This window comes from Parasteatoda tepidariorum, chromosome 3, assembly GCF_043381705.1.
Source record: "Parasteatoda tepidariorum isolate YZ-2023 chromosome 3, CAS_Ptep_4.0, whole genome shotgun sequence".
Classification (NCBI taxonomy): domain Eukaryota; kingdom Metazoa; phylum Arthropoda; class Arachnida; order Araneae; family Theridiidae; genus Parasteatoda; species Parasteatoda tepidariorum.
Genome location: NC_092206.1, coordinates 1674300 through 1702092, shown reverse-complemented (window position 1 = coordinate 1702092; position 27793 = coordinate 1674300). Strand labels below are relative to the sequence as shown.

General features: G+C 26.2%; 1 long non-coding RNA gene across 5 annotated transcripts in view; it reads right to left on the bottom strand.

Moving 5' to 3' along the window:
* Window positions 1-26352, bottom strand: part of LOC107453831 (uncharacterized) — a 37851-nt gene extending 11499 nt beyond the window's left edge. For 2 of the 5 annotated variants that reach the window (XR_006226603.2, XR_011636306.1), the window contains exons 1-4: window positions 26226-26334; window positions 22685-22778; window positions 20157-20362; window positions 14302-14455 (exon numbers count right to left, since the gene is read on the bottom strand). This is a non-coding gene — a long non-coding RNA (uncharacterized lncRNA). Of the gene's footprint in view, window positions 1-8808; window positions 9587-14301; window positions 14456-20156; window positions 20363-22684; window positions 22779-26225 lie in introns of those variants that run through there. The other 3 variants (XR_006226602.2, XR_011636308.1, XR_011636307.1) reach the window with 3 other exon arrangements.
* Window positions 26353-27793: the final 1441 nt, after the last annotated feature.

Here is a 27793-nt window from a genome sequence, read left to right as displayed (position 1 = left end):
TCAAAACTTTCTTCTTTACACAGATTTAATATTGCCAATATGCTTTTAAACATTTAACAGTTAAAACATTCGCACAGATTCTGTATTGTAATGCATGAATGAAAGTCTACAAATTTGCTTGCAGTTTATGATCACAGAAAAATAGTAAAAATCTAAGTTGCCGCTTTAAAATATAATAATTTTAAATACACTCTCCATTCATTATGTAGAATAAATAAGTACACCTATGTGTCTCAAATTGTTACTATACATTTTTGCATACCTTGAAAGTTTTACTTGTCAGAAAGTATCATCAATAGTTATTTCATTGGACTGTAAAAAGAAAAATTTAAAGTATGGAAATAATTAGCAATTCAAAATTATCACAAAAATTAAAAACCATGTAAGCAATAAAAATTTGAAATGACAGCTTTTTCCATGTTCAAAAAAATACTAGTACATAAAAATAAGGATTGCAAGCCAAAATGAAATAGTACAAAATTTTTAGCAAATATATAACATCTACTATCATTTTTACTAAATTAAAGTCCTGTATAAAATAAAATTATCCAAAAATAACGAACGATGAATACCAAAATGAGAATCACATAGTTTCATACAAGTTATAATTAACAAATTCAAGCAATGTTATTTTTTATTTTATTTTTAATAACGTGCTGCATTTTTTATTGCTGCAAATATTTCAAATTTTTACAAAATTAGTTGGCAAGTAAAAATTTATTACATATGATTTACTTTTTACCTTTAACATTCTCAATCAATGTAACTTTTTATCTGACCAACTAATGAGAAAAATTTGTTCAAAACTTTTGCTTTAAGCAATTTCTAAATTGAATGAATGATACGCAAGACTGAACAGAGGTTTTATGTGCCTCTGGTCAAGATCTACTACAGACCCATTCCTCAAAATACAAAAATCCTATTTTCATATTTGTAGAATGTTTTGTAAAATTTATAGAATATTTGTAAAATACATAGAATATTTGCAGAATACTTTATACAAAACTCTTAATACAAAATTGCAGTTTTTACTTAGATATAAAAAACTTTCTTTGAAAAAACTATAATAAAAACTAAATTTAAAATTTTTTTTTTTTCGATAGAGCCCTAAGCAGACCCAACCCCAGAACTATGTCCTTCTCCATCACCCCTTGAATACCGCCATCAACAAGAGGACTGTGTGAGGCAACAAGTGAAGTACTAAAGTAAAAATTAAATAAATTTCATACAAAACAATTTATTATATACTCGTTATTCATGTAAAAAAAATTCATAGCCAACTTTTAAAGTTTTACAAAAAATTTTGGAAACATAGATATAAATTTAATTTATAAATAATCAAGATAGTTCATTAAAAAAATATCAGTCACCAAGTTCAAAAAGAACTATTAAAATTAGGGGTCATTAAAAAATATCAAGAAATTAAAGTTTAGAAATTATATTAAAGATATAATTTTCTAATAAATAAGTTTCAACTATTAAGCTTTTTTTTTTTAAATTTTTTTTTTCTCCACCTAATAGTTGAAACTAAAATCTGCCGAAATCATGATAAATGTAGCTGCTTACTTTCATATTATAATAAATTTAAGTGTTAATAATTTTAATATCAGAATGATGAACTTTGATAATTGTTTCAAGCAGTTTAATCATTAATTTTTCAATTCATTGTAATAATCAATTCAATTTTCCGACATTTATCTACTGACATATCCAGCTTGCAGATACGACAAAAATACAGATAAAAGTTGACCTATTGAGTCGTATTTCATGTAATGGTATATGCTAGGTTATAGGTTCAATACCATGTTTTAACATGACCAGTTTAATCTTTTTATTATAATACATATGCAAACCAGGCTCTGATAACCAAGATTTGCAGATACAGACTTCAGAATAATATCAAGCAAAAGATGGAAACAGATTGAAACTAACTACTTTTTCATTTCGATTGCACAAGTAATTTCAGCAACTAACTTATCTATTTTTTTCCTTTTTAAAAACAGTACTTATAAATAGTAATAATTAAAAAAAACTGTTGAATTTATTTGCAATAAGTAAGTTTGCATAGTTGACTTTATCGCCTACCCTGGCAGAATGGAAATATACCTAAATTTATTTAAAAACTGTTAACAACTAATTGAAATCTAAAAACCAATAACATGAAAAACATATTCCAAGACTCCATGAAGTTAAGAAAGAAGCAAAAAATTCAAAACAGGAGAAGCAAATAGCTAGGAGAGAAAATTACACAATACACGCTCAACTTAAACATCTATGAGAGTTTGTCAAGCATGAGCTCTTTTGTAGGACATCTGGGGCAAAAGGCTGAATACTACTAGTTTTTAAAGATAGAGTCCCGTCAAAAACGACTCCTATTATTATGAGCTAATGTATGTGCTTCGAAGAAGCGTTTGAAATTGAAATGGCTATCGAGGAAACAAATTCTCCTTATTCTCGTCTCCCATTGTTATGCAGATCTGAACAGTCCAATTGATTTTGGCCTTCATTGTTACCATGTTACTAACAATATTAAAACTTAAATAAATTATTTAAAAACTACCATTAGCCACCATTCATTAAATTTTTGCCTTCTCAAGGGTATTTTTATTATGTTTCAAAATTTTAATATTTTTTTTCTATTTTTTTGATGAATTTCTACTTGCAATGACACTTTTCATCAAGAATACCTGAATTGATTATAAAACAAATATCTATTAGCTATGAATTATTAAGTTGTTTTGATCAGCTTTCTGACATTTTTATTTTATTGTTCTTTGTGTACTCTTTTTTTGTTAGGGTCTCTATTGACTGCAAAATGTTAAAAAAAAAAAAGGAAATAGATTGCATTATTGGATTGCATTGGATCTTATTGATAGATATTATTATTAATGTTTGATTTTTCTCTCCAATAAATACTGTAATTACAAAACTTGTTGTGCCTGACTGCGAAACCAATGGTTGCGGGTTCGAATCCAACTTAGTGCATGGATGTTTCTCTGAGTGGGCTATTCTCTGTTGTGTGAATGTGGCCCAATCTATAAACAGGTATCTGTGACAGTGTAGCATGGGTAATGTTGCTCTCCTCCGTGACTTAGTTTTACAGGTGCCCATTGGGTAACTTTAAATGAGCAACACTTCCGGCATCTTTCACAAAGCACTAGGATGCTTATGTTGTTTTTCGTCATTCTAAGGATATTTTAATTTGATTTTTTTTTGTTTCAGTTACTTTTTTTTGGTTGGATTGCGATCGGCTACAAAAAATTAATAAAAATGATGGTAATCATGTCATTGATATTACGATAAGTTTTAAATTTTTCTTTTCAAAAATTATGTGATAAATACTGTACTCACAAAACTTGCCAATTGAATAAACATTACATTTCATAACATTCTAATGAGATTGAATTGTTTACTTAACAAAATGTTTAAAACTTAAAACTGCTTATAACTGCATGCATTTATTTTAATGAAAAATAAATAAAGGTCAATAAAGATACATAATTAAAAGAGTAAATAGCTTAAAATACTTACTCTATGAATTAATTCAAATTGCTGCAGCAAATTTGTTTAACTGAATTCTTACGAATGAAATTTAACCACTAAATATGATCTTTTTTTTACTCCATTAAATATATTTTAAATTTTAACCTTTGAAAAAGGGTAATATTATTCAACAAAAATCAAATTTATTTTCCAAGATGTAGGTGTTAATTTTTTAAACAAATTATTTAAAAATATGATTATTTGTGTTTTTTATTATTATTAAAATATCTTTTGGTATAGAGGTTATAATCAATTTCACGGCAAAAAATACTATTTAATGAATTAAGAAACATATTTAGAAATAAAATTATCAGGATTACATGTAAAGAGAAGGGTAATAACTGAAAATTAAAAAAAATAGTAATGCTCTTTTTTTAATTTATGGTAAATAGTATTTGTTTCAGTATAAATAAGAATATATAATAATATAAAATAAGAATTGCCACTAATATGCTCATTTTGGCTACGAATAATTGAATCAAAGATATAAACAACTTTATTTACTTATTTGTAAATATCAAAAATAAAATAAAAAACTATATTTTTATACATAAAATAGAGTTTTATATTGTAACTGTAAATATAATTTCTATAGGTAACACTCTATAGAAATATACTTTTAAAAAAATGTGCACATGCATATCAGAAAAGAAAGCGATATATTTTTTTCAAATCTGTATGAATTAAATTAAAGTAATTTAAGAAAAAGAAAAAAACATGGCGCTTAGACATAAGCACAGGCTTAAATTACTTTAAAGCTCACAAAATTATTACAAATCAAATTTATAATACACATGCCACCAAAATGTTTTGAGGGAATACGCACGAGCTCATAGCAATAGGACCTGATTTCTTAGGAACTCAGTTTCGTGAAACTAGTTTCAAAGAAGGTTGTAGATTTAATAAAAAAGTAAGCTGATAAAGAATTGTGGTGGCTTAACAAAATTAAATAATTGAATGAAAAAATGTTAAATTGGTTTATTATTTACAATCATAAGTATTTGTTTACTCCTATTTCTGCCTCATTTCAAATTATTTAGTAAACACTCTTTTGGATGTTTTCATCTAACTCTCTATAAAATATGAATTTCAAAAAACTAAAAATGCCTTTAACAGACAAGTGAGCTACAAGCTAATAAAATACTTCTACACAAGTTTTTGAAACAAAAGGCCCTCGAAAAGGAACTTGAGGAACAAAAAAATTCTTTAATCACAACATTTTTTAACAAGAAGCCAAAAACTACGAAGTAATTTAGTGCATATGTATTATATCTTAATATGTATTATTAAGTTTTTTCTTTTTCAATTGATTTCTCTATTCTGTGTAAAATAAGTATTGAGAATGTATATAATTTTTTTCCCAGTGGTGTTTTGTGATTTTTTTATATTATTATTTTATGTTTGTAAATATCAAGACTTGCTTTGGAGATTAAGTAAGAGATGTTGAAAAAAATTTTATTGCTTTTACAGTAAATTATTAAGGTTAAGAAAACTTGTGAAATTTTTATCTTTTTAGTAGGATTCTGTTTTTAAATTTTTATGACATTTTTAATATTGGTAAAGATATTGAACCAAACTGTATTCAGGGGTCCCGGAATAACAATTGTTTTAATTGTAAATGCTACTAAGAACTAAATTCTTTTTTTTTTTCAGTCTTGAAGTGGTTCTCCTAGATCCTCTTTTTAGCTACAAATGGTCCTCTTTTCCCTTTTTTCTTGTCTAAAATATGTTGGGAGCCCTGCAATTAAAAAAAAATTTATCTAACCAAATAGCCTAGCGAGTAATGACAGAGTTACTTATCTGAAAGTAAACGAATATCTTATCAATAAATAAAATTTTACTTCTTGCCAGTTACTTTTGATCAAACTGCCAGATATAAAATTTAAAGTAGGAGTACATAATAATTTTTAAATAACCTGCCATAAAAACTTAAAAATATCATGTTTATGTTGACCTGAAGCTGTGATTCTGAGTCAAGCTTGTTTTTAAGTCCCATTTGAAAGTAAGACAAAGGTATTACTAATAAATAGTTTTTTTTCCACTCAGCAGCAGGTCTAATAGATATTAAAATAAAAATAGAAAGAATTTAATGTGAATATGTTATGACAGACTTAATTACAAAAGTACAAAACTGCTATTGTAATAAATTTATATCTTTTAAAGGGGAAAAAATTGAAAATTTCAGAACCCAATAATTTATATTAATTTTACAAAGTTTGTAAATAATACAGATAATACTTAATAAAATTAATCTTTCAATGTAGTAGGCTGTTTGAAACAACTTTTTAAATAATTGAACAATAGAGAATAGATACTATTTGCAAATTAGCATTTTTTAAACATTGTAAAAAAGTAATATTGATATTGCTTAATTTCTCATAAGTAACAATGGATTAAATAATCAGTTTTATTACATCACTAGAACACCATTCTTTTTTTAAAAAAAATTATTTGTAATGAAACCTAAGCTAGTTGGATCTAAAGTTTAATGTATATATATATATATATATTGAAAAAGATATCTTGTCTGTTCACAGCTTAGACGTGGGTTTTCAAGAATGCAATTTTTCTTTTAAAAATCATTATTGAATGTTTTTTTAATTGATTTAAAGTTTCTTTATATTCTTACTAACTTTTGTATATATTTTTTTACAGTGGCAGGTAATTTGAAATTGCAACATTGTAAACAGTTCTTTGGGTCCATTATGTTGAGTGAAACGCTTCTGGACATTATTGGAGTGTTTAATTTTTACTTTTTAAAATCTTGTCTTGCTTTTTAATATTATTTCTGTTATTTGTGTATTCTCTTTTATTATGTAATCTTTTTGTCCAAATTAATAACACATCCATTCTTTTTTTAGGGATTTTTTGTTTCAGCAATTGACCTAAACTTGTGCAAATTTTAAACTGACTGACAAAATTTTAAAAACTTTTGTTTAAACAAATAACAGATTTTTAATATCACCAAGAGAAAAGCGAATTTTAATATAAAAGTTTAATGAGACATCATATTTAATTCAGTCTTGTTTTTTAAAAAAAAAAAAACAAAACTGACTAACTTATTATTATTTCTTACGTCAAATATCATGCATTGTAAGTCAAATTTACAATTTCAAATCAATCTTAACTTCTTATTGTGACAGAACAGAAAAAAGTTTATTTTTTCTAAGCGCATTCTGTCTTCATTCTAAAAATAACATTTTGAATAAATCTACATGTAATTGTGCTAGAAATAATTGTTCCTTATTTGAAATCATGTAAATCAAAAAAAGGAAAGAATTTAATAATTTTGAGTTTCAAATGCTACTGGATTTCCTATTTAGCATTTTTTACAGCTTTTAAAAATGTTAATTTGTGATTTTGATCTCATTTTGATTAGGTGTATCTTATAAGATTCTTTTGTTATTCATAAGCATATCTGGAGTGCTGTTAGTTAAATTCTGGGATGTTGTTGAGGAACTTCTGCCTTAAAAGTATTAAAATTCTGTCGTAAGAGTATTTACAAATTAGGTTTTTCTTTTTAACCACTTTTGTTTATCATTTTTTATTCTTCTTGATATTTAATGACAAATTGCTTTAAATTTCATATAAAGACTTTAATTGTTAAGAACAAAGCATTTTTTGTCCGCTGCTATGCTTATTTGATATCTTTTAAAGAAAACAATTTAACTGAATTATTTTTAACTGAGTAAATTTTGATTCCTCAGTGGTGCAGTACCATTTGCAAGTTTTGCCGTAGTCTTGTGTTTCCTTTTTCAATCATATTTACGTTTCTGACACTTTATTATTCTTAATCAAAGTTGACATATTTTAAATCACTTATATTTTTAAATAAAAGTAATTTATAATTTCTTACTTAGAATTGCAATTTTATATATAATTGTAATTTATAGTTTTATCAAATTTAAATTTTATTGAATTTTTTCAACAACAGAAAAAAAAATCCTGGATTTGTATGCAAATCTGCTTAAAGTCAGGGGAAAATTTTTCTGAGTATGAACATTGATAGTTTTGCAAACTTTTATTAACTTTCAAACATTGTTGAATCTTTATTTTCAAATTTTGCTCATGAAACTACAATACGCTAATATTTTAAGATATTCTGAAAAATTAAAAAGTGTGGCGTATGTTTAATCAAAATATCATGTCTAAATTGTGATACTAGATTTCAAGACAGAACAACACTATTAGTAAAATATAGTCAGCAATCCCAAAACCAACTAAAAACTTAGTCGGTGTGGAACCTGGAAAACCTGAAATTATCAGGGAATTTTAAAGAAAAGCTGGGATATTCTCTTTTATTTTTGTTTTAATTTTACTTATTTAAATTATTTTATCATCCATTATAAACCCACTTTTTTAGACAGAAATTTATCACCATATAGTTGAAATATCGTCAACTTAGCAATACTTTGCTTGCATCAAAATTTGCTCCATTATGACCCTGTTAAACTAGAATACCACATGATACTCCCAGGGTTACTAAATGAATGAATAAACCTTTGACCTCTTTGGAGACTATGAAACTTTACAGTTTATAATGGGCAAAGATTGTGGAAGAAGGGTTGTTGTAAATTATTGTATTAAAAATATTGGATTTAAAAACTGTGGAGAAATCCACAGCAATAACTGCTGAAAATTCAATAGAATTATTGCTTTAAAAAGTTAATACTCAAATGCACAATTTGAATTTTCCATATTGTTTGAAATACATAGGAATATTTAAAAAACACGTAAAAACCAATATCAGTAACTGCCCAAAATACAATCTAAAAATAAACATTACATCGGTTTACGATACTATCGGCGTAAATTGAACACATCAGAAAGTTATTACTTAAATCTTCAAATATTACAAATACATTTCTGCAGTAAAGGAAAGTAAAATTTTTTACTTTCAAAAGAAAATTCTTTCTGCAAGAACTATGCAACTTTCTGTGACAATGTCGCCGTGTAACAACGATTCTGCCATAGGGGTTTCTATCTCTTATAAAGCCAATAAAGTAAAAAGGTTTGCACCAAGGTTCAAAAGCATATTTCTAAAAAAAAACTGAACATGGCAGTTTTCGTGCTTGGAAATCTTATTGAAAATTAGAAGAAGCCTATACTCAAACCTTCAACATTTTGAGCTAACCAAAACAAGAAATGATTTTTTATTGATATACTGACATTACTTTTTGGACAAACCCTGTGTATTCATTATAAAACTGTTTATAAATATACGAAGGCAATCCATATTTATAAAGCAAAATGAAAGAACAACAATGAAAGAAGTTTTAGAATTTAATTAACAATACATATAAACATAAATTTTAAAACATTTAAGATACATGAATATGTGACAGAATTAAAATTTACTAAGAGCTTTGTTTTTTTATTATTATTATCTAAGATTTTAGATGACAATACGACAGAAAAGGAATTCCGACCACTCTTCTGTTTTTAGGAGCGAGCTTATCGCCATTGATGATGGACTTGCCTCAATACTGTCTCTTTCAATTCCAAAAGAGATTTGGATCCTTACCGACAGTAGAAGCGCTGTTCAGCACTTCACGTACAATGGATACAATGGAATTCACGTACAATGGATATGTAGGTCATCACACATAGGTAATCACACGTAGATATACCAGGCAATGAAATGGTAGATAGTCTTGCCAAGGCAGGTGCAGCTGAGGCCACTGCGCCTCTAGTGTCTCTTATCTCCTCAGAGCTCTTCTCCATTGCTAAAGACAAAAATAAATCAGCATGCCTCACTCCACCCAGTCACAATTGGTACCAGACCGGTTAGCTGTTTGACAGCTGACAAAGACCGTCATTTTCAAACCGCAATCACACGTCTCCGCTGTGGACACCTGAAATCACTAAGGTACTGTGGAGGAGAAAAGTGCTTTGCCCTCTGTACCAAGTGCTCTTTGGCCCAGGCGTCCCCTGAACATCTACTGGACTGCCTCGGTCTTTTAAAACAAGACCTTATTGAAAGACCCTTACTTGTTTTAAACTTTTTGAAGGTGAACAAACTCATGGACCTTGTCTAGCTAGGCTAGAAATGGGGATTTGAAAGAAGAAGATTTTAGTCAGTTTTGGTTCCTTGGCAAACAATCTACATTTATCCCACCTCCTGTCAACTCTGTTATAAAAAGCTAATTTCTTTTATGTGGTTAATTGTATTTTGTTATCAACAATGCACTGACATAAATAAGAATTACAACCCAAAAATATATATAACAGGGTGCAACAAAAAATAAGCACATTTTAAGCACTCAACAAATATTTGTAAGCACTTTAAAAAAATATCATAATTAGGCAGGGTAGGAAAGTTTTTGACAATTGACGGTTTTATCTTATTTTAACTGTCATGTCAAAAAAAAAAAAACCTTTTGGCATTGTTTTCGGCAATTGTCAAAAGTCATGAAATTTTGAATGCTGTAAAACGAATGGTGTTTTCATATGCTATGGACTGACAATACGCCAAAATAGATGTTGAATAGAAAAATGTGAACTGTGTCTTTTTGCATAATTTGTAGTGAAAATCAACACGGTAAAGGATAAATCTCATTTTGAAAAAGGAAAAATTATGCACTTTTTAAAAAACACCCAATGAAAAAAGCACTTTTAATGGCTTTTAAAATACGAAAATCGAAAATAAGCACCTTTAAGCACTTTTTAAAAACGCCATGCACCTTGTATATATGTTTTAAGTCTAAATAAATAAAAAAAAAAAAGACTTAAAACAAGTAATTTTTAAAAAAAATTAGATTTAAATAAACTGATTTTTTTACTGTATAATTAATAAAAATATTATTTAGGGTATGATTTTTTGAAGTGTTTTCTTTTAATTATTATTAATAACGCTATTTACTAAGAAATAATTAAAGGCAAATATACTATTATATTTTTTTCTAAAATAGATTAAAAATAAATAATAACCTAAAAAACAAAATAGACTAAATGAGGATAAGAGTGGGATTAAACTTTTACATTATCATCTTCCATTAACTTTATGTAAAAGTTGAATTCCATGCCATCTGAAACCAGCATTGAATTTTGAAAGTTTAAGCAATATCCTCGTATTTGGTAGTATTTTAAAGAAAATTTGTTGTAATTTATGAATTCAAAAGTTATTTTTAGGAGTTATACATGATTATAATAAAATTTATCATTAATATAGAGCATTCATGATTTGGACTTACTTTACAGAGAGGAAAAACTAAATATCCCCTGAGTTACGCAAAATGTAATCAAAGCTGATTGGTTGACCATTAAAAAGGAAATCTAGGAAAGTAAACAAGTGCTAATGCATCCAAATTCAACTAGTTTAAACCAGCTCCTCCACTGTTAGAGCACACTTTTTTTATAAAGCTGTGTCATTTTAATTTCATAGCCTATTTAGTTTATAGTTAAAAGTTTATTGAGGGAGTAATTAATATAGAATTAGAATGTCCCAAGAAAAAAAAAGATATTTGTAAAAAGAAAGATAAAGAATATTAAACGAAAATTTATGATAACAGAAGCATTTTGAAAAATAAATAAATAAAAAAAAAATAAATAAAAAGGAACTGATACAAGCAGTGGAAATTCAGGAAGGACATTCTCTTTATAATATTCCTTAGGTATTGGAGAAAGCTATTAAAAAAGCCAACCTGCATTACCTGTATCTCCCAGAAAACGTTGTACTGTTGTACGCACATTCTGTAACCTTACTACCAAAACAAAAGAAACACTCTACAGTAACAAAGTTTCTGACAGAACAAAAAACTTGTAATAAATTTTTACCCATCTGATAAATTTTCTTACCAGGCTTCTGGTAGAGATGAGTGCGTGATTGTCAGAGAAAATGTACAGAAAGTTACAAAGCAAAAAAAAAAAGTATGAGCTGTGCACCTTCATGGAAGCATATCAAGTTTTAAAGCAGATGCATCCAAACATAAAACTCGGCAAATCTAAGTTTGCTGTACTACGATCTATCCATATTTTATGCGTAGGTAAAACACCATATAATGTGTATATGGGCTATTCATGAAAATGTAAATTTACTATTAAAATCGCAGTTGTGTACCGAATAATTACATAGAATGACTAAATATAGCGACTTGTAACAATCGCTCAACTGATTTTCTAACTATGGTTGAACAGCTGACCCAAATGTAAGTTTACGGCTACCAATGTTCATCTCCGTGGCCTTGCAATTTTGAACCCAATCCAAAATACAAGGGAACTGGTATTGATTTGTTATGAGAACAAGGAGGACTTTGTGACCCAACAGATTTTATGTGCATCAGTCCCCATTTAAAACATTGAGATTCTTTTGATGTTGTAATAGATAGTTTTGCAAGTGTGAACAGTTAAAGGGAAAAATAGGGTAGATAATTTTGTTGCCCAAATAACTGAAATTGAAAAAGAAACAAACAATATGCATGTTTTTTTTAAGAAGGTCTTTTAAAACAAAAACTTTTAAATAAAACTACAAGAATGTAGCATGAGTTCACTTGTCAGTTATTACAACAGTGCTGCCAACTCCAACTTTAAATAACAGAAGAGTCACTCTTGACAGTGCTATTTCTCTTTAACTATTTGTCAAATTTATTACATTTCATGTCCACTTACGACATATTATTAGGACTTCATAAAAATGTGCTTGCAATTTTAAAAGTTTCATAATAATTTATTTTACGTTTAAATGTTATAATTTTAAAAAAAATTACAGATAATGTTTAGGATGGTCGAAATCACAGAATTTAGTGTAAATAACAGTGCATGTCTAAAAAGTGGGATTTGTCCCCTCTGTTACAAGTACTTTTAATTAACTTGCAATTTAATTATGAGTCTCTTTTATTATTTTATGCCAATTAATTAAATATTGCACCCTAAAGTAGCATACTCTTGTAAAATGTTTTGTTTTCAGAAATATTAAGCATATTTTTCAGAATAAAATACTTGTGTGAATTCCCTCTGTTATGCTTGGAATTCAACAAAATAGCTTGCAACCAAAAAAACACATTTCAATTATACATGTTTAGTTTAAAGCTTATTTAAATGCAATTTGTATAAATAGCATAGATATATAAAGACTTGTTCAATCCAAAAGTAACTTAAAATAGTTTTTTTTCAACAATGTATTCTAATATTAACTAATTTAATCTTTTTAAGACTTTTAATTTAATCTTTCTAACTGACAAATAGTATCCTAATCATTAACATTCATTATCAAATTGAGCTTGAAAAGTATAACTATGATTTTATTTTTTCAATGATTTGTTTTGTAATACTTAAATAATAGTTTTACCCATCTTTGAAACCCATTGTTTTACCCAACACCAGAAATATTAACTATTTTAGCTATAATAGTGTTTTAAATAATGTTAAATATCATTAAAACAATTTATTATATGTTGTGGCAGTGTGGCATGGGTAATGTTGCTTGCCTCCGTGACTTTGGTTCACAGGTGCCCACTGGGTAACGACTTCTAAGGCGAAGAATGAAAGTTCAGTGCCTGCCGTAATTTAAAAAAAAAAAAAACATTATAGGAAAGTAAAAGGGGGGGGAAATCATTCTTTAACTTATATTACTACAATAAAATTTANGTTGCTTGCCTCCGTGACTTTGGTTCACAGGTGCCCACTGGGTAACGATAAATGAGTAACACTTCCGGCATCTTCTAAGGCGAAGAATGAAAGTTCAGTGCCTGCCGTAATTTTAAAAAAAAAAACATTATAGAAAAGTAAAGGGGGGGGGGAAATCATTCTTTAACTTATATTACTAAAATAAAATTTAAATGTTGCGTTTATCTGCCTGCGAAATGAAGTTGTAAAATAACATTTTTAAAAGCATACTTAAATTATTCAGCTCGTCTTTTAATTATTCAGCATATTTAAGGTAGATATTTTTGAATTGTTCACTGAAAACATTAATTAATATTTAATGGAATAGCTAAATGCTATGAAATAAATTGGACTGGTTCCCGTAATTTCAATTATGGGCTTAAGACATTGTTGAACAGATTGTTTAAAATAAAAAAAACATGTTCTATTTCTGATCAAGCTACAAGAAAAAATAATTTCTTTTTTTGCATGTGACTTCAGAGTTTATCAGGATTTTTTAGCAAGATGTTCTCTAATTTTTATAAGAGAGCATTTTGACTTTGTGTCACTTGCCAAATTTGAATTTGCTATGCATCTTTCTAAATTTAAGAGGAAAAAATCTAAATATCTTGACAGGATTTTTTTTTTCCATCTTTACCTTATAGCTTGATTTAATAAAATGGTGATGATTTTATTCCGTGTAATAAGCTATTAAAAATTAGCCAATTACATAATCCAGCTATTTTATCAGTGCTATTCACTGTTTGTAATAAAGTAATAATGTAAAAAAATTTTCAAAAAAAAAAAAAAAAAAAAAAAAAAAATTTTCAAGATTTGAAAATCTGTTCCAATGATTTCGATTAAAAGAAAGTTAAGATAATAATAAAATTTATAGCATGCATTTTAAAACTTAATCACGAATAAAAAAAAAGTCCCAACTAACTTTCAACTGGTTTCATAATCCAACTATTATTTTTTTAAAACAAATTTCACTAGATTGATGTTTTTTTATAAAGTTGTTATTAACAAATTGTATACAATATCATGCATGAACTTACAAAGAAAAAAAAAATACAACTAAACATGAAGTATAAGGAACAAGAATGCAAGTAGCTAGAGAAAGTGCAAGTAGCTTCCCTAGCATGCAAATATCTAGAAAAAATAATTTTTACTTACAACAGATGTAGTTCCACTAGTAACTTCTAGATCTTGTAGCTCAGCTAGCTCAATAGAACTTTGGCAGCAGGATACTAAATTTCCAATAATTCATTACAGTAATTCATAATTCATAATTACATAATTCATTCAGTATAGTAGTACTTGTTACATCCTGTTAGATACAAAATTACATTTAAATAAGAAAATTCGCAAATAATTTATTAAAAATTAAAATATCCATTAAAATGCATTTAAAAAAACATTTAAGCATTTCTATTTAGAAGTAGCAAACTGACTTTTCCAAGCAAATTTGCCAACAAATCCAGGATTTATTTATTTATTTATTTTTGTAAAAAATTCAACAACATTTTTATTTGAAACTGCAATTTAAAATTATAATTAAAATTGCAAATCCAAGTAAGCAAATGTTATTTTTATTTTAAAAAAAGCAGAAGATTTAAATTACATCAATTATGATTAAGAATAATAAAGTATCAGAAATATAAATATGACTGAAAGAAAACACAAGACTAAAGGAATTTACTATGCAACAGTTAAAAAAAATTAAAAGTACTAAGTTTTTGCAAAAGAAATACTAAAAATATGTACATAATCTGTATATTATCCATGTTAAATCTTATTTAATCAATGTAAGAACATTTCCCAAAAACAGAATAAGCAAATAAACTCCAATACATAAGCATCAATTAAAATATTAATTATGGGAAAGATAAGCACCAATAAGATTGGGAAACTTAATTGAGCATTACTTAAATAAAAAAAAAACATTTTTAACTCTAAATATTGTATTATCCTGAAAAATAAGTATAAGGGAAAAATAAGTGTAAAATTGCAACATGTTAAGATTTTCTATTAAAAAAATATCATTAATAAGATTGATAAATAGATAGAAAAATATAAATTATGATGGCAAAATTGTGAAATTAATAAAAAAAATTAAAAAAAATANCTTACAACACAAATGTAAGTCAATTAAAGATCTTCATTTAATTGAAGTTAAGCTAAATTATATTAAACTAAATAAAACCAAATTATAATAAACTAAAGATTTATTATAATAAACTAAAGATTTATGATAATAAACTAAAGATTTATGATAATAAACTAAAGATTTGTTATAGAAGACTAAAATCACCAAATTAACTAATATAAAACAAAATTAATAATTAAGAAATGCAATATATTTCATACCTAATTAAAAGCAAAAAATAAAATGATAAAATACAAGGAAAATTTATTAATCAAATTAAATAAAAACAACACTTAAAATTTACCAAATGGAAATGATAGTTAAAAGTCTAAATATACCATAAATATTACAATCCTGTACAAGGTAGGATATAATAAAATCAACTGAATTTTAAAAAAAAACTTCACCTTAAAATTCATGAATAAGTATTAATTTACTGAGAATGAATTTCATGATGAATAAAGAAAAAAACCAAAACTGTAGTGGAATCTGAAATGTATAACTTGTAAAAAGAAAACACTGCAATCTGCTTTATAAAACAATTGTCTGCTTTTAGAAATAATTAATTGTACACTTATAATATATAAACAATCTTTTACTTTTATTTCTTTATAAAATTAAATGATTTTTAACGAAACCATTCCACATCAGGCAAAACTTGCAAATGATACTGCCCCTCTCAGGAATCGAAATTCATTTAGCTAAAAAATATTGTTTCTTTAAAAGATATCAAATAAACATAGCAGCTGACAAAAAACGTTTTGTTCTTAAAGTCTAACATGAAATTATAAAGCAATTTGTCATAAAATATCAAAGAGAACACAAATTGAGAAACAAAAATGGATGAAAAGAAAAACTTAACACATAGATACTCTAAGGGGAGAAATAGGCAGTTCCTTAACAACACTACAGAATTTAACTGACAACACTCCAGAAACATGTAAGAATAATAGAAGAATCTTATAGGATACACCTAATGGTAATGAAATTTAAATCACAAAATACTAATTTTAAAAACTGTAAAAAATGCTAAATTAGAAATCCAGTAAATTGTTAAGGAACATCATCAAGTTTTCTCCTTTTTTGATTTATATGATTGCATATAAGGTACAATTTTTTAAAGCACAGTTTTATGTAGATTTGTTCAAAATGTTATTTTTAGAATGAAGATGAATGCTTTAAGGAAAAGGAATGTTTTTCTGTCCTGTCACAATTAGAAGTTAACATTAATTTGAAATTGTAAATTTAACTTATAAATTGCAATTTTGTCTGTCAGATTAAAATTTAAATCAGTTTAGGTCAATTTTAGAACCAAAAACAAAGAATCCCTAAAAAAAGAATGGGTGTGTAATTTATTTGTTCAAAAAGATGACATAATAAGAGACATAGTACATAATACATAGATTACGTAACAAGAGAGAATGTATAAACAACAGAGATAATAATAAAAAGCAGGACAAAAAGCAAATCTGCATTTATCCACATCCTGTAAACTCTGTTATAAAAGGTTTATTTCTTTTATGTAGTTATTTTTTATTGTATTGCGTTATTAACAATATACTGACATATTTAAGAATTACTACCCATAAAAATATATGTGTAATAAGTCGTAAATAAAAAAAAATGGAAATAATGCAAAAAAATAATTATTAACACTTTAAAAAATATATAGTACAGTAAAAATCCAAAGCTTGCTAAAAACATTTTATGTTTAAGTTCTTTTATCTCTTAAATCTCCGGTTCCACCCTAAGATTTTGATAGTTTCACTCAGTTTTCACAACTTTGTTTCTTGAAGAATCTATACATAAAGACTTACTACCTGAAGGTTTTCATCCAGTTTGGCCCACGGCATAAAATAATTAAACATTGCAAACAGAGCAGATGATTAGAATAAAATTATTAAAATTTTCAATTTAAACTGTAAGTTAAATTACTTCAATTAAAAAACATCTATTTGAATCATTAAAGGATAGCAAATATATGAAATGATTACAATAATTTTGCTTTTAATGGTTGTGTAAAGAGTGAATAAAAATTTTCATTAAAAATAACTTTTATTTTCATCTAATATTTTAAATTTTCATGAATCTTCATAAAAACTTTTTTTATGAACCTGCTACAATCTATATTTTTTGCACAAGGCAAAGTAATTCAAAGTTCAAATGTTTTTAATTCAAAAATATTGTGCATTTAATGATCTAGAAACACCATAGAAATATAAACATAGTTTAAGATAGATTTATTTATAAATATTAAGGTGAATTAATATTGATCTTACAATATTAAATAAAGATTACATTGGGGAGCAAATTTTTTGTTACACTTATACAAAAACTTGATCTTGCCTAACTCAGGGGTGGAAATTTTTAAATCAGAAATTAGTTGTGTTCATAAATCTAGATTCTTTTTGAAATAATATTTTTATTATATTTTCGTCGAAATGTACAAGTTTTTATAAATGTCATGTATAACAGGGTTTCACATAAATGTTGTGATAAATTCCTAGGGGAGTTGGGCTTATCATCTGAATCAAACTTGCAAACATTAATGGAAATATCATCATATGTGGCTATTATGACCTGTTCAGAAGCACAGTAAGAAGCAGTTCATAATAGTGAACTGCAGAGTATGTAAAAAAATCCGGCATAAGTCGCTAAGCAAGTTTAATATAGATGATGCAGAGCACATTCTAGGCAGAGAAAAGGGCAGGGTGCAAAAGTTTAAAAAAAGGGCATTATTATTCTAAAAAGGCAATAATTTCTTTCCATGGGCTTTACACNGGATAATCGGTTCCCTACTGTATAAATTTATGTATTGATAGCAATGACAAACTAAATAAAAAGAGTTAAAAATAAAAGTTTGAGAAATCCACTGTAGAGCTTGGGGAAAAAATAAAGCGTTGAGGAAAGAAAGGGCAAAAAGGGTACGGAGTCTTATTACATCAGGACACTAATTTACTTCAGGGGCAACAGGGTGGATTCTTTTGACTAAAAGGGCAGCAGGGTGCTGCGCCCTGTTTACCCTGCCTAGAATGAGCTCTGGATGATGTGCCTTTATTCCCCTAGAAAATTGTCGTAACATTTATGCCATCATCTGTTAGAGGTAACGTTTTTAAACTTCTACATTTTGACAAAAAATACACTTAAAAATATTATTTGAAAAAACCGTAGCTTCAAGTTAGAAATTAATTGCAGAGTTTAAATCAACGTAGTAAAAATTTTGTTAAAAAATCTTATTCATTGGAAAGCAAAACAAAACAATTGTTTTCCAGTGCTATTCAAATTATAATCAATTGATGTAAAACCTTAATTTATTTGTCCCACTTAAACAGATAAATTTTTGCTTTTTACAGATTTCTCATTTTTAGAGCATACTATTATTATTAGCAGAGTAAATTAGTGTAGCACTTTATAAATTATATTATGATAAATAAAATATATAATTCCTTCTGTGCAATTCCTTCGATTGCTTGCAATAATTGGGTAACATGGTTGTGTAATTTTAAACATCATTAGATAGCAAATAGTATATTTCAGGAAATGCAATTTATAATTTTAAAAACATTTGTTTCTTGCTATATAGAATATAATAAAGTTTAGAAAAAACAATAAAAAGTATATATAGAACATATGTATAGATATGTGATACAAAGTTAACCTTTTATTACTCATTGTTTGGTTAAAAAAACAGTTTTCGGTACTAAAAAGTCCATCATGCGGATTCAAAAGTATTTGAATTTTTTTTGTCCTTTAGTTTTCTGTTGACTTTTTTTCAAATTTAAATTAAAGTCAGATTATAGACAAAACTTGTTTAAACTTTGTATTTAACACTCAATATTCTTAAACCTCCGCTCTCAACAACTGAATCCCCCCCCTCTGAACAGTCAGGATAATGATTAAATTTTAAAAATAAACTTTATCAAAAATTTTATCTTATTTTGCACAAAACACAATTTAACAAAAAAAAAAGAATAAAAAATTTGGGTCACCATTAGAGAAGAAAACATATTTTCTTGCACATCAAAATTTGTAATCTGAATTTCAAAATATTTACACACATTAGAAAAATTCCTGAAAACTAAAATTAAATCAATAGACATATATTTTCTATAACAAACAAGAATACAGCAACTCATAATATCTTAAAGGTTACATCCCTATTAAACATTTACATGCTTGCCAAGTCTCCTATTTTTTAATGAAGGAGGGAGTTGTAAAATTTAGTCTCCTATATTTTACAACTCCCTCCTGTTTACCTGTATATTCTCAAATTTCTCAGTATTTGCTGAAGAAACTTAAAAAAAAAAAAAAGTTATGATGAAATATCTGTTGATGGAGAAAATACTTCTCTTATTCCTCAACAGATCAATCTAATCTATTGCCAATACTGCAGCTTGTTGAGTGTTAATAGTTTTAAGTAAATATAAATGATGGTTTAAAAAAATCTTTAGGTTAAGATTTATATACATATTTTTTACTTTGATAGATGTAAGTGCTTAGATTATTTCCAATTTTGAATTTCTTTTTTTGACTTAAGTGATAATGCATAATGTATCAAACTTTACAGTAGTCTAAGAAATGTTGCTAGTAAAATCTTCGTAATTTTATTTCTCTAATGTTGGCAGGTATGCATTTATAATTTAGAGGGGAAAAAATTTGAACAGTAGAATTAACTTCAAGTTTTTTTTTTTTATAAATAAAAATGCTAAGCTAGTTGAAACATATTGCAATTTATTCCTTTGGTCAGTTTTAAAAAAAAATTAAACTTTGAAAGAAGCAAAGTTAAAAAAATAATGAATATATGGTACAAAAAATTTCAAAAATGTTATAGCTGTAATGAAATAAAATATAAGTGAAAATGAATATCTCATATAAAATGAACCTTGATTTAAATAGATCATTGTCTCTTCATTGATAGTGCACCTAACACACACGGAGTTCGGGGGGAATACTCTGATAACAAATGATTGTGATAAATCAGAAATTTGCAACATTCCACTCAACAGGCTTGGATTTGAAACAGGAGCAGCAGCTAGTGAAGGTAAACAAGTTTACCTAAAAGCAGGTACAGAAGAACTATGGTGGTACCTACATATGAAAAAACGGGAAATATTTTTAAAAAAAAGTCAAACTATAAAAGACTGCATTTTTTGAATAAATACATCAATATTTATAAAAAATCAAATCTTAAAAATATTTAATACAATCATAAACTAAACTATTTTTTTTTCCTAAAAGATAGTTTGTTAATTTCTTAAATATAGAAAAAAGTTTAAAAAAAATAATAAATATATCTAAAGAAATGTTTGCTAAAATTTAAACTATACTGATAGATTATTAATTTGTCATATTGTAAGCAAAATCTATAAGAAATTGAAATATATTTTTGCAAAAGTTTGTTCCAGTGGAAAAGCAATTAATATTTTCAAGGGAAAAAAAAAGATTAAGAAAATTTTCCATCACTAAAAAATCAGAGGACTATTTAACAGAGTTGAGAGTAACAAATTTTAAGAATCTTGTTTGTTTTAATTCACTACCATCTGCATCAATTTAATTTGTACACAACTTTTACACATATCGAATAACTAAGGAATTTGTTAAATGAAAGATATTTTAATCTTAAATTAAAGATAGAGTTGCTTAAAATTACATAACAGTTAAAATTCATAATTTTTTATACATGGCAGAAAAATTTATCGTGTGACAATATACATTAAACTATTTAGTATGAATATTCATCTTATTAACACAAAAAATGTATCTTTTAAAATTAATTTTCAAAATTTCAAAGGAATTTTTGTTCTTACCCAAAACAGTAAATTAAAATAATAATTTATCTTACTATGAAAACGATAAAACTAGGTTATGAAGAGAAAAATCAATAATTGTTTGGTATTAGAAAATAAAAAACTTCTTTTTGCTATATAGAAAGATTGGTAGATAGGTTCATGTTTTGAATACCTAAAATTAGACCCTCTTCATCAAGATAACAACATGTGAATGATGAAAACTTAAGAGAAACAACGCAAAATAATGAAACAAGAAAAAGCATAAATGACAATAAAAATCAAAAGAAACAAATTATGGTATTGAGGAAGAATTTTAGAAGCGAAATCATGCAATGTGCAAAGAAAAAGTTGTCAAGAACTGAGTTCATTTACTAGAGAAAAAGTATATTTTTTAAAGAAGATTAATTTGCACTTATAACTGCTTTCTTTTTCTGGCACTAATATATGTAAAAACTTGAGAGTCAGAGGAGCATTTACTAGAAAAGATCCTTGGTGATGGCCTTGAAACAAAAAAATTTCACCAAGCTACAAGGGGGATAAAACCAATGAACAGTAAAAGTATAAATAGTAATTTATTTCTTCACAGTTAATCTCAAAAATGTAAAACCAGGAGACAAAAATTTTATCATTATGAAGATATTACTCTTTGTAATAAATGATGTGAATAGTTAAGAAATAATATACTTTTCAATTAAGATAATTCATTGTTACTAAAATATTTATGACAAACATAAAAAAAAAAAACATACAACGAAATTTGGTAAACTTTCTTCTTTGTATTGCATTCATAAACTATATTTAAATAACTTTATTTTAAATATTTATAGTATCATACAAATTTTTAGTATATTTATAGTATCAAATAAATTATATTTATACATATATTTACAGTATCAAATAAAAATATTTATTGTTATCATACAAATACCATAGAAAAGTGTCAAAAGAAATCATTAAACCCATAATGCAAAAAAGCTTATCTAAAAAAGGAAATTAATTTGCAACTGAGATTATTTTGTATTTCTCTTTGATCATATTGAAATTATACTTAAAATGAACATAAAAGTTATAACTAGAAAAGTAACATCACTGATTTTCTGAAGAACATAATAAAAACCTTTTTCAACTTATTGAAGATAATGGCATAGGTTCTACACTTTATATTTGCGACTGTTAAAATTAACTATGATAGTAAAGTGAAATAATTGTATTAGTATTTATTGACTAAAAGTGTCAAATATTACACAAACTTCCAGTAAGGTAATGCTTGACACATAAAATAATTTCATAGCAAATGATGAAACAAACAAACAAACAAACCTCTTCCTATCTTAAGGTTAACTAATTTGTATCTGATAAAATTAATGGCAAACTTAAATAAAAAACATAACTGCTCTTTTATTCAAATAGTTCTATCATTCATAATTGGTAAATTTGTTTTTACTCCCAATTTATATCAGTAGGGTTTATTTTTATAAACACTAAATTTTATTCATCGGTTCTGATTTCATGAAGCCAACACCAGTGGCATTTCCGCACCAAGAAAATGAAAATGGCTAAAATTAAAAACGCTGGCGGAAAATCATGAATATTTTAACATTTTGAAGTCAATGGAGGTAACCTCTAACAACGACCAATTTCCCAGTGGCAGAATTGCAGAGACATGTCGATCTTGTTGCAGAACATTACAGAATTCTTGCAGAAAGATTTTTCTTCTGAAAAATAAAAAGTTTTATTTTCTACAAAAATGTATACTTAAAATTTTGAATCATGCATTTAGATAATCATTTCAAATCAATTTAAGTAATCAATTTATGCCAATTGTAACGTAAATCTATGTAATGTGTTGATTGGGCAGTTATTGATATTGATTTTCACATGGNACATTACAGAATTCTTGCTTGCAGAAAGATTTTTCTTCTGAAAAATAAAAAGTTTTATTTTCTACAAAAATTTATACTTAAAATTTTGAATCATGCATTTAGATAATCATTTCAAATCAATTTAAGTAATCAATTTATGCCAATTGTAACGTAAATCTATGTAATGTGTTGATTGGGCAGTTATTGATATTGATTTTCACATGGTTTTAAATATCCTGATATATTTCAAACAATTTTTTTTTAACGGCAGGCACTGAACTTTCGTTCTTCGCCTAGATTTCAAACAAATCGAATCATGCCTTTGCGTATTTACTTTTTAGGTAATGATTCTATTGATTTGTTGGCAGTTATTGCTATTGATTTTTCCATAGTTTTTAAATCCGATATTTTTTTTACGATATTATTTACAACAACCTAATCTCGAAACAAAACACGGATTTGAGTAACCCCTTTTCAGGAAGCCTATGCGTGTGATTTTGTTGTCGATTTTTATTTTGGCGATTAATGCTACAGATTTTATGATTTTTAATTATATTTTTTATTTTCATTATTACTTTAATTAGTGCATCCAACAAAATGCGAGAATATGACCCATAATATTAGAATAAAAATTATTACATGTTCAATAAATAAAAATTATGTATATATTTTTTCTTTCTTTGTAAACACAGCGCTTTTGTTACATATGTTACTAATTTGAAATAATAAAATCACTGTCATATACTAATATCTCTTTGCAAGATACTTTTAATAATTACAAACATATATTTTACTAATTTAAAATGTTTGTTATTATTAAAAGTATCTTGCAAAAAGATATTAGTGCTTGAGAGTTTTGTTGCAAATAGCTTAAAAAAGTTCTGCCACAGGGACCATTTTACTGTGGAACAGAGAATGGTCACTCCTGAAGTCCTTCACTGCAATAGATTTTTTCTGAAAGGACATGAACTTTAAACCCTAAATAGAGATAGAATTTCAACTAGTTTAAACAATTATTGGAAAATTTCCCTTGAATATGCATATGGTAGTTCATTTCTATTTAGAATCTCTTGCAGAAGATTATCTTAATATAAAATTCCTATAAAAGCAAAAATAATAACTTATTTCTAGCTTGATTTTGCATAAAAATATCAAGTAAGAAAACTATTTTACAAATAACAAACAGAAATAATAAATTTATTAAAATATCCTTTAAACAATGTACAAATAAAGATACATACAAATTAAAACTTAATATTAAATAAAAGAAAAAATTACTGTCTAAATAATATTTTAAATATTGAAAAAAATTAATCACTAAAAAACCTTTATTATCACAATATTTGTGTGTTGCGCAAAGTGAAATTACTATAAATTATTATTTTTCCATAAAAAGTAGAATAATTAGAATTGCTAATAAGATTTCTTGCAGAAAAGAAGTTATTTAAACTGAACTTTTCTTTGTTACAGAAATATTACCTATATTAAATAATATCGATTACTAATTGTGTAATTCCATGAATAATAAAACATAGTTAATTTTCTCTTTGAATTAAATTCATGTATTTTACATAATTTTTTTTAGATCAAATAACTTTAGAGAATGAAATTTTAACTGAAAGAATTTTTCATATTTCTCTAAAATTTCTTTTGGTAAATGGTTTAACAAAAAAAAAAAATAAAAAAAAAANCTAACATAAAAAAAAAAAAATAAGTACTTCAACCATACCAAAAATTTATGAATTTCAATGCCAATTCCTATAGTAACTTTGGTTGCTATGTTAAAATACTTTTTCTAATATATTTAAATAAATTTCTTAATAATAAAAAATATGCACTTTTACAATAAAAAGGGTCAAATTAACTGAATTTTAAAAAAGTATTGAGTAACCAATACATTATAAAAGTTTATCCCAAAAATAGAAAATAAATTACCAAACTCAAAAATATTCATGCAGATGTATTGCTTACTACTTGCATTTATACAATGGCCAATGTTTTAAAATCAATCTATAAAATTTATTTGAAGTAATTCTACATGTAATTTTGTAAGAGTAAACAAACTTTTTTGTTTTCTGAATAATTTTTGCTATTTTAACTAACTGCAATAGCTACAAGAGGATTAAAGTTTTAATAAAATAGAAAATAAACTAAAATTCAACATATCTGATTTTCACCAAGTTAACAAAAATTATAGATCAGAACGACACATGCTTGTTGCAGATTATAATTTTAGAGAAATACTGCATGCTAATAACAGATTTAAAAGCATGAACTTATTAAAATTTGGTAAGTACAAACATAATACACCATAAATTATATTTTACTTAGCGATAATTCCTTCAAGCAATAAAACTCAATCTTATGAGTTTAAAGGGGGGACACGAAATATGTTAAGTACTAGGTGCTGGGGATTATTTAACACACAAAATCAGACATAAAAATGTACTACATCTGACTAACAATATGTTACCTACTTAGAATCTCAAAATGCGGGAGAGCCTCACTCTAGGAACATGGCCTCAATAGTTAGACGGGGAGACCAATAGAGTTGTGGAAGATTGGGAGCTTTCAATGTTAATTTTACTTTACCTTACGTTTATCGCCCATATCTCGACACTTTTTGAATAATGAGATTGTATTTAAAATTATTTTAAATTACTCTTAATGGCTTTTGTTTCTTAATCTAATATCCTTTTCTTGAAATTATTTAAAGAAGAAGATTTAATTAAATAATTTAGATAATATAATCATTAATTCAAATACCTCATGTCTTTTTTAGGTAACAAGAGGAACCATATTTTAAATTCACAATTCCACAAAACTATTGAATTTCATCAACTTTTTTTTTTTGTTGCATAAACATGAAATTATAAACATTTTTCTTCGTTATTCAACAAAAAAATTTTTTTCAAGTTAAAATAAAAAGTTTATAGGTAAAAGCAAATCAATGTGCACCATCAAATTGTTTATCAATTTATCTTTTTTTAAATTTTAATTCACTTTCTTTTAAGAAAACTTACATAGCGATTGTGTTTTAGCTTGCTTTTTCAAAAGCTTCAAATTTTTCTGTTATTTTAATTATGAGTGAAAATTACTTTAGGAAATATACTCATACAATAATATGAGGGTAATTAAAATATTGAGGATCAAAATTAGTTAATATATAATATAGTACATTTTGATAAACTTTAACGGTAGTATGTTCTCTCTTCTGCAAGGGAGTACCCTGCTCTTTTTTATTCTTTGGCACAACTCTGCTTTACCAAACATGCATAGTAAAATAAAAATATAATATACCTATAGATACAGGTTAACTACAATCGCAAAAATTCCAAATCAATTAAAATTTTTTTTTACAAATATTGAGCTGAAGTATGTTTTATTTAAGCAAACCAAAGTAACCGGTATGAATTTTGGAACGTGCCCTTTTGTTTATTACACTTGCGTGGAAGAATTTTTTTAAGCTTGTAGCTTACTTGTCTGCAAAGGCTATTTCAGTTTTTTGAAATTCAAATTTTACAGAGAGTTAGATGAAAACATGGAAAAGAGTGCTTAGTAACAATTTCAAGAAAGGCAGAAATGGGAGTAAACAAATACTTGTCTACGAAAAGCTAATTTTACATTATTGCATTCAATCATTTAATTTCTTTTTTTAAACTACGACGAAGTTTTTTTTTTATGGCTTTAGTCACATAGAAAGCAGTATTTAGACTAGCTTCTCGAGACAGAATCAGCAGAAAAACTGCTCCTATCGTTACGACCTCACGCTTGCTCCGCGAAGATGTCAAGTGTAATAACATAATTAAGCATAATTTTTTAAACCTTTAATGTAATAAATAATAAATTTTTTCATGCCTGTTAAATTGTCTGAATTTTAGCAATCTTTCTGTCGCTTATGTTTAAATCATGTTATTAATTAAAAAAAAAAAATTATTTAAATAATACAGATTTGAAAAAATATATATCTTTTTTCTAATATGCAGGTGCAAATTTTTTTTTAATAATATAATACATTCGAGTTGAACTGTAAGAAATTGTATCGACAGTTACAGTAGTAACTATTTAATGTATAAAAATATAGATTTTTTTTCTTTCCTTTTTTGATACTTACAAATAAAGTTGTTTACATCAATTCTTTGATTCAATTATTCGTAGCCAAAGTGTACATATTATTAGAAACTTTAATTTTGCTTACTTAATCAGCTACTTCTTACCTTAAAATGGAAAGAGCACTGCTATTTTTTTAATTTTCTGTTATTACCCTTCTCTTTACATGTAATCCTGATTATTTGATTTTTAAGCATGTTTCGCAATTCAAAAAGCTGTATTTTTTCCCATGAAATTGATTATAACTCTTATACCAAAAGATATTTTAATATTTAATATTATAATAAACATACGCATACAATTTAAAATAAATTGGATTTTTATTGAATAATAAATACCTTTTGAAACGTTAAAATTTAACATACATTTAATGGTGCAAAAAAAAATTTTTTTTTTTGTGCTTGAAATAAAAAACCAAATTTTTGTTATCTTGGTAAAACTTTATAATCATAATTTAAAATGTTACTAATAAAAGTTAGACAAAAAGTTTCATTTGTAGGAATTTAGTTAAAATAGGGGAGTAGGACTCCTATCTCCCCTAAATATTAAACTATAATTTCCAAACTCGACTTGATATTATATTATAATGTACTATACAGAAGACAAGGAAACTCTTGGATCAGTACCCACATAGGTATGATTTGTTTTGAGAACATTGTGGCGGGCTTTTCGTATTTGAGTGGAATGGTGGTCAAGATACCGGACTAGTAACTGACCTCTGTGGCGAGGGGTTCGCGTGTTCAAATCCCAGCCTCATC